Source organism: Carassius auratus, unplaced genomic scaffold (genome assembly GCF_003368295.1).
Source record: "Carassius auratus strain Wakin unplaced genomic scaffold, ASM336829v1 scaf_tig00214501, whole genome shotgun sequence".
Classification (NCBI taxonomy): Eukaryota; Metazoa; Chordata; class Actinopteri; order Cypriniformes; family Cyprinidae; genus Carassius; species Carassius auratus.
In genome coordinates, this window is record NW_020527681.1 from 13,598 (window position 1) to 21,622 (window position 8,025).

General features: G+C 37.2%; 1 long non-coding RNA gene across 1 annotated transcript; it reads left to right on the forward strand.

Moving 5' to 3' along the window:
- Window positions 1-4,675: 4,675 nt before the first annotated feature.
- LOC113092169 (uncharacterized) lies at window positions 4,676-7,109 on the forward strand. The gene is made up of 4 exons (XR_003287529.1): window positions 4,676-4,725; window positions 4,982-5,092; window positions 5,860-5,885; window positions 6,285-7,109. It is a non-coding gene; the product is annotated as an uncharacterized LOC113092169 (long non-coding RNA).
- Window positions 7,110-8,025: the final 916 nt, after the last annotated feature.

An 8,025-nucleotide genomic window follows, 5' to 3' on the forward strand; every position in this document is an offset into this window, starting at 1 on the left:
AAAATGCTGCTGTTTGGATTTAGTGTGGATTTTCTATGTCCACACTGTCCCACAGAAAACCCAAGAGGGCATGTTTGCTGTTAAGTGGCTACATTCTTAATTATTCCGAATTTTAAGGCTTTATATAATTTAAATGGATGAGTTATAAAAAATTATGACGGGCAACATGTTTGAATGCTGTAAAGTTTGGCATTTTAACATGGGGAGTCTATGGGATTGACTCCCTTTTTTGGGCCAGTTGAAGAATTACAGTTTAAGTCACTTCTGAAGTTTATTTGGTTCTGACCAAAACTTAATTTGAGTTTTTAAAGCAATGACGCATGTCAAGTGTTGCCAATTTGGGGATATTGTCTACTTTCCCATTGTAGCTGCGACTTAAAAAAAAAATTGCAACAATTAGCTATTTTAGCTATATTTAAATAAAACTAGTGACGTTTTGGAGATGTTTTATTTTTTACTTGGGCACACCCCGCTGTAGGCCTGTGACCTCTCACTTTTGCTCTCAATCATGCCAATGAGTTTGCACAGTGAACACACCAGTACACCATGCCTGCCATAATGCACACCACAATTTAATTAATAACATAAGGACACCAACTACTCAATGCATGGACATCTTGTTTTAACCATGGATACAAAAGTCATGTCAAACAGATACTGAGAGACAGTGCATCATCATTTCCTGTGTGCTGAGATGCAGTATTTTGCACTTGGGCCTACTTTGTAGTCAACACACGGTGACTGGAATAAGTTTGTATGAATAAAGTTTTTTTTTTTCTTTTGAGAATCATAATATCTGTTGTATTTGGGCTGGACAGAGATGCACTTTGGTGACAAATGATATATATATATATATATATATATATATATATATATATATATATATATATATATATATATATATATATATGTATATATATATATATTTTTTTTTTTCATACAGATTTTCTGAGGGAGGGGTTTGCCAATATTGCGCGTGTCACGTGTTTTATAGAAAAGTCTTTTCAGGCTCTACAACTTGGGGACGGTTTTGTGTTCATATATGATTTTTGAAGACACTTGTTGATGCAGATGATGTATTTCTCTCGCGGTTTGTTCATTTTTAATCTACTGCATCTGCAAGGTGAGTGCTATGTGTTTGTTTTGACTTTGCTATGTTTCACAACTCCGTGTAACGGTTCACCAATTTTACCGTTGGGTTCTAAGATGGGATGCGGGGGGTAGTTTCGTCGCAATGTTGGAAATAGGCTTATTTCTGTTTTAAACCATGAAGGTCAGCCAATAGATATCACACACAAGCAACGAGTAAACTTTGTTCAAGAGTCATTCCGGTGTAAATTACGTCTTAATCTCAGTCGATTAGTTATACAGAAAGTGGAAGTAAAACAGAGCAACGGAGCTCTCGATATCTGACGCCACACGACGAATATACCTTAACACATGCTGATAACAGGATATAGCTAACTGTTTTATTTATTCCCTTAATATTTTTCTTGTGGTAAGTAGCCTACAGTAAAAAAAAAAAAAAAAAAAGGACAATACATTTTTTTTCGTGTTAAACAGGTTGTTTTGAAACTTGAATTCATTGATTTTTATAGATGACTGTAGTGTTACTTATAATTATAGGTCTATAATTAATTAGCCTATATATAGACCTGCTTTAAAATATATATTTTTTAACATTTTAATTGAAGAGTAAATAGCCTATAGTCTCTTGTTATCCTCGCTAGTGTGTCCTATTTCATTTTAGTTTTAGTCTAGTCTTTATGTGAAGCTGTCATTTAAGTTTTTATTAGTTTTTTTATAAAAACTTATACTCTTTTTAGTCTGTTCTAGCCAGGTGTGTAGCCAGAATTGAATTTTTGGGCTGGCACTAGGCAGAGTGGAGGCGGGAGGGGGGCTGCTTATGTCGCAATATTGTAATTATTAGTTTTTAACCAGGAAGGCGAGGCAATGGATATCACACAAGCAACGTGCAAACTTTGTGCAAGAATTATTTCGGCATCTGACACTGCATTAAAAGTGCACAGAGAGCACGAAAGACAAATCTACTTCATATGCTGATAATGCACGAGTTCAGGGCGATTCTAGCCGAACATGCACGAGTTCAGGGCGATTCTAGCCTAACATGCACGAGTTCAGGGAGATTCAGCCGAACATGCACGAGTTCATGCACGAGTTCAGGGTGATTATAGCCGAACATGCACGAGTTCAGGGCGATTCTAGCCAAACCTGCACGAGTTCAGGGTGATTCTAGCCGAATATGCATGAGTTCATGCAGGAGTTCAGGGTGATTCTAGCCGAACATGCACGAGTTCAGGGCGATTCTAGCCGAATATGCATGAGTTCATGCAGGAGTTCAGGGTGATTATAGCCGAACATGCACGAGTTCAGGGCGATTCTAGCCAAACCTGCACGAGTTCAGGGTGATTCTAGCCGAATATGCATGAGTTCATGCAGGAGTTCAGGGTGATTCTAGCCGAACATGCACGAGTTCAGGGCGATTCTAGCCGAATATGCATGAGTTCATGCAGGAGTTCAGGGTGATTCTAGCCGAACATGCACGAGTTCATGCAGGAGTTCAGGGTGATTCTAGCCGAACATGCACGAGTTCAGGGAGATTCTAGCCGAACATGCACGAGTTCATGCACGAGTTCAGGGTGATTATAGCCGAACATGCACGAGTTCAGGGCGATTCTAGCCAAACCTGCACGAGTTCAGGGTGATTCTAGCCGAATATGCATGAGTTCATGCAGGAGTTCAGGGTGATTCTAGCCGAACATGCACGAGTTCAGGGCGATTCTAGCCGAATATGCATGAGTTCATGCAGGAGTTCAGGGTGATTCTAGCCGAACATGCACGAGTTCAGGGCGATTCTAGCCGAATATGCATGAGTTCATGCACGAGTTCAGGGTGATTCTAGCCGAATATGCATGAGTTCATGCACGAGTTCAGGGTGATTCTAGCCGAATATGCATGAGTTCATGCAGGAGTTCAGGGTGATTCTAGCCGAACATGCACGAGTTCAGGGCGATTCTAGCCGAATATGCATGAGTTCATGCACGAGTTCAGGGTGATTCTAGCCGAATATGCATGAGTTCATGCACGAGTTCAGGGCGATTCTAGCCGAATATGCATGAGTTCATGCAGGAGTTCAGGGTGATTCTAGCCGAACATGCACGAGTTCAGGGCGATTCTAGCCGAATATGCATGAGTTCATGCACGAGTTCAGGGTGATTCTAGCCGAATATGCATGAGTTCATGCACGAGTTCAGGGTGATTCTAGCCGAATATGCATGAGTTCATGCACGAGTTCAGGGTGATTCTAGCCGAACATGCATGAGTTCAAGCACAAGGTCATGGCGATTCTAGCTGAACATGCACAAGTTCAGGGCGATTCTGGTCAATGAAAATGAAGAGACATTTTAGAATAGATTGTATTTAGTACACCACATTTAGTCTCATTTTTATTCGTTAACAATATTGCATTTTACATTTAATTATCGTCACATTACCAGGATTTACGTTGTGTCTCGTCTTGTTTTCGTCACATGATAAATGTTTGTTGGCGACGATATTTAGTCATAATTTCCGTTGGTGAAAGCAACACTTATCCTTGCAGCGCGATTTTTGGATTAGATTAGTCCAACGAATCGTTCGGTTTGTATGCGTACCAAAACGAAAGGTTCAATTCGAATACGTGTAGCCTATCGTTATACCCCTATTAACAACTCGTGATAGGATTTCGATCATTAAGTATTTATATGTTGTAACTCTGATTTTTGTCTGTCTTTTGAACATTGTAGGTTATATCTTCTTGTCCCTGGAGGAATCGCAACAAGCATGTGAGTGACATCACAACTGAACATTAGCAAAGTTCTCAAATAAAGTAAAGGACTTGCACAAAGACTATTTTTAAGTGTTATAAAAGTTTCCACTGGAATTGTGTTCTGCAGGTCCGAGAAATACTAAGAGAATTTCAGTGATGGAGGGAGATTCTGTGACCTTTAACCCTGATTCTAATAAACTACAGCCAAATGATGTGATACAGTGGAGGTTTGAGAATAAACATCTATGCAGTGCTACATTCAGAGATGAGAAAACAAATGCATGCGATAATAAGACAGTAGGAGAGAGGTTTAAGCTTGATTGTCAGACTGGATCGCTCATCATCAGGAATAGCAGCAAAAATGACACTGGACATTACGAATTTACAAGCTACAGAAGCGGAAACTTTGAAACAATCAAATGTTTTGGCGCTATTGTCTACAGTAAGCAAGTTATAAATCAGATAATGGTCATCTGAATTATTGTTGTTTTATATATATATATATATATATATATATATATATATATATATATATATATATATATATATATATATTTACACACATACATATATAGAGAGATGTATTTGTTTTTCAGGTTCTTTACCTGTTCCTGTCATCAGCAGTAACTCTTCACAATGTTCTTCATCATCCTCATCCTCAGAGCAGAATTGTTCATTGGTGTGTTCAGTGGTGAATGTGGGTCATGTGACTCTCTCCTGGTACAAAGGAAACAGTTTATTGTCCAGCATCAGTGTGTCTGATCTCAGCATCAGTCTCTCTCTACCTCTGGAGGTGGAATATCAGGATAAAAACAGCTACAGCTGTGTGCTCAACAATCCCATCAGCAACCAGACTCAACATCTGGACTCAACTCAACTCTGTCACACATGTTCAGGTATGTCAGTGGTGCTTTTACACTCTTTTTACTGGTGATGTGTTAAATTTTGTGTGAATTGGCTTCACTTACATTGCAATGATTATAAACAGAAGTCATAAAAAAGCATGAACATCACATTTCAGATACAACTTACATATACAGATATCGACATACTGTCTTTAATGCGACTGTCACATAAAATCACCTGTGGTTTACACTTTTGTTTGCTCCTGGAAGTTCATGTTCATTTCAAAGCTGTCTTTGTCCCTTACAGAACTCTACCAGGAATCACATACTGTAGTGCTTGCTGCAGTGCTACCACTTGTTATAGTGGTGGTCGTGATTGTACTAGGTGTGATCTATTTCATAATGAAAAAGAAACGAGGTTAGTATTGAAACTATTCTTGGTCTAAAATAATGTAAAGTTCAAACTTATTTCTCTTATTGCCTCCATTTGAGATTTACATGAATTTTTATAGTTAGAATTTTTTTTATAGCTTTATAGAGTGGACTGTGAAAATGGAGGAATTTGAAAATGATGACACATGATTAGTCGTGTTTCTCATACTGTACGCAGCTGTAGGTGATTGTACTGTCATTGTTGTGACTGCTTTTGACTTTCACAGTGTTCGTGAAGATAAAGCTTACTTTATACAATAGTCATGTTACATTCCTGCAAATGACATTTACGTGCAATTGCTCTCTTGCAGCAAAACATGACAATAGCATTTGTGACCCTGGACCCTGGTCTTAAGTCTCTGGGGTATATTTGTAGCAACAGCCAAAAATACATTGTATGGGTCAAAATTTTGATTTTCTTTTATGACAAAAATCATTAGGATATTAAGTAAAGATCATGTTCCATGAGGATATTTTGTTAATTTCCTACTGTAAATATATGAAAACTTTTTGATTAGTAGTTTGATTTGATTAGCCTTGCTAAGAACTTTTTTTGGACAACTTTAAAGGCAATTCCTCAATATCTAGATTTTTTTACGCCCTCGGATTTCAGATTTTAAAAAAGTTGTATCTCAGCCGAATATTGTCCTTTCCTAACAATCTTTCAATGGAAAGCTTATTTATTCAGCTTTCATATGATTTATAAATGTCAATTTTGAAAAATTGACCCTTATGACTGTTTTTGTGTTCAAGGTTCATATATAAATCCCAATGCACCAGTAAGTAGTGATATAATTTTCTAATTAAATTACCTGGCTTACCAAAATTTCAAATTGTATACTTTCTGGGCTGTTCTGAACACTATGAATGTCATCTTGGCGATCTCTTTAATTAGACTTTTTTCACTAATGAAGTAAATTAATCAAGACCAAATTCTCGGAGAAAATTCACTGGATAATGGTTGCAGTGAGGAAAGGAGATGTTGTTTTATAGAATGATCATCACTTTTGTGAAAAGTTAAAAGGAAAACTCAAAGTAATGTGAACATTTTACTCTTCTATATTTGACTTTATTCTCTAATTATTCCTTCCACCTCCTTTAGTTTTCACAGTGTGTAGCTCTCATCAACTCTGTTGCTTTGTGTTTTTCTGTCTGATTGTTTCTCCATTTTCTTACAGTAATCTGATGGAGTGAAAAACATTATGCACAAATGATGATCTGACAATCTAACAGACTGCAGTGGCTATGACAGATCTCTGACACATATGATGCTGTGTCTCAGTACTCTAAGATCATGAACAAAGAAATTTTATAAACAAAACTTGGTACAACATTATCATGATTTTAATGCCATTTTTATAAAAACTGTGACTGCATTGAATTAATTTGCATTATGTATATGCAGCATTGATTAAAAAAAAGGTACCAGAGTAATTGTTGTATATAGCAAGTGTTAAGCTTTTTGTTGCTGGATCCTGATATATTTTTTGATATGCTTTTACATATCTGTAATATCATTTATGTGGTCTCTTTTCTTTGACTGGATGGCAATGTTGTATCTGTTTTAACTGAATACTTTAATCACATCTCTACTGGGGCTATTACAGACATATATCAGGACAAAGAGACACAATTTGTCAGAAACTGTAAAATTAATTTTCCTATAATTATCCTGCCCAGACTTGAGAAAGAGCTGATCTGTTTTTTTCACAACAGAGCAGCCAACACTAGCCTTGTGACTGTCTTGCTAAATAACAAATTCATTTGTATTACAGTGTTAAAGGGATAGTCCACCCACAAATGAAAATGTGATGTTTATCTGCTTACCCCCAGAGCATCCAAGATGTAGGTGAGTTTGTTTCTTCAGTAGATCACAAACGAACATTTTTAGCTTCAGCTGTTGCAGTCTCTCAGTCGTACAATGCTTGGCAAATGGTAACAGAATCTATGAGAGAAATAAATAAAAAACATGCAGAGACAAATCCATATTAAACCATGCGGCTCGTGACGATACATTGATGTATAAAGACTCAAAACGATTGGTCTGTGCAAAAAACTGAACAGTATTTATATCTGGGATTTTAACCTCTGATTCACACAATGTCTAAACTGTTAGAACTCTTGTGAGCGTGCTTCACAGTAGCCTGCGTCTTCTTCTTCTTCTTGCTTTATGGCAGATGGCAGGGCAGTTCATTACTGCCACAAATGCTATGGACTCCTGTTTGAGATTGTAGATAGAGTATTAATGGTCCATTTGAGAGATGGTTGGCGGTAATGCACTTATAAGTCTGTGATCCGCCCTAAAGTAAGAAGAAGAAGATGCCGGCTGCCGGTTCAGAAGAGTTCTAACATTTCAGACATTGTGTGAATCAGAGGTAAAACAAACTATATAAATACTGTTCAGTTTTTTGCACAGACTGATCGTTGTGTGTCTTTACACATCAATGTATTGTCACGAGCCACAGGGTTTAATTTGGATTTGTCTGTGCATGTTTTTGTTTTTTTTCTCTCTGATAGATTCTGTTGCCATGCATTGTACGACTGAGAGACTGCAACGGCTGAAGCTAAAAATCATAATTTGTGTTCTACTGAAGAAACAAAGTCACCTAAATCTCGGCTGCCCTGGGGATAACCAGATAAACATCAAATTTAAATTTTTGGGTGAACTATCGCTTTAATAAACAGTGTGCTCAGTTGGTGTTTATTTTGAACATTTGAAAATCATGCTTATAATATACTGTATCTGTGTTTCTGTATCTTCAGTGTTTTATTACATGGCCCTGTTCCTGGGGAACTTCCTGCTGAGTTTTTTGAAACAGTCCATGAATAGTTCTGGTGGTTATGCTAAAGAACCTGTATGTTGAATATTGTTTTTTTTTTTCAGTAAATAAACTTGACTGTAGACACTTATGTTGCTTT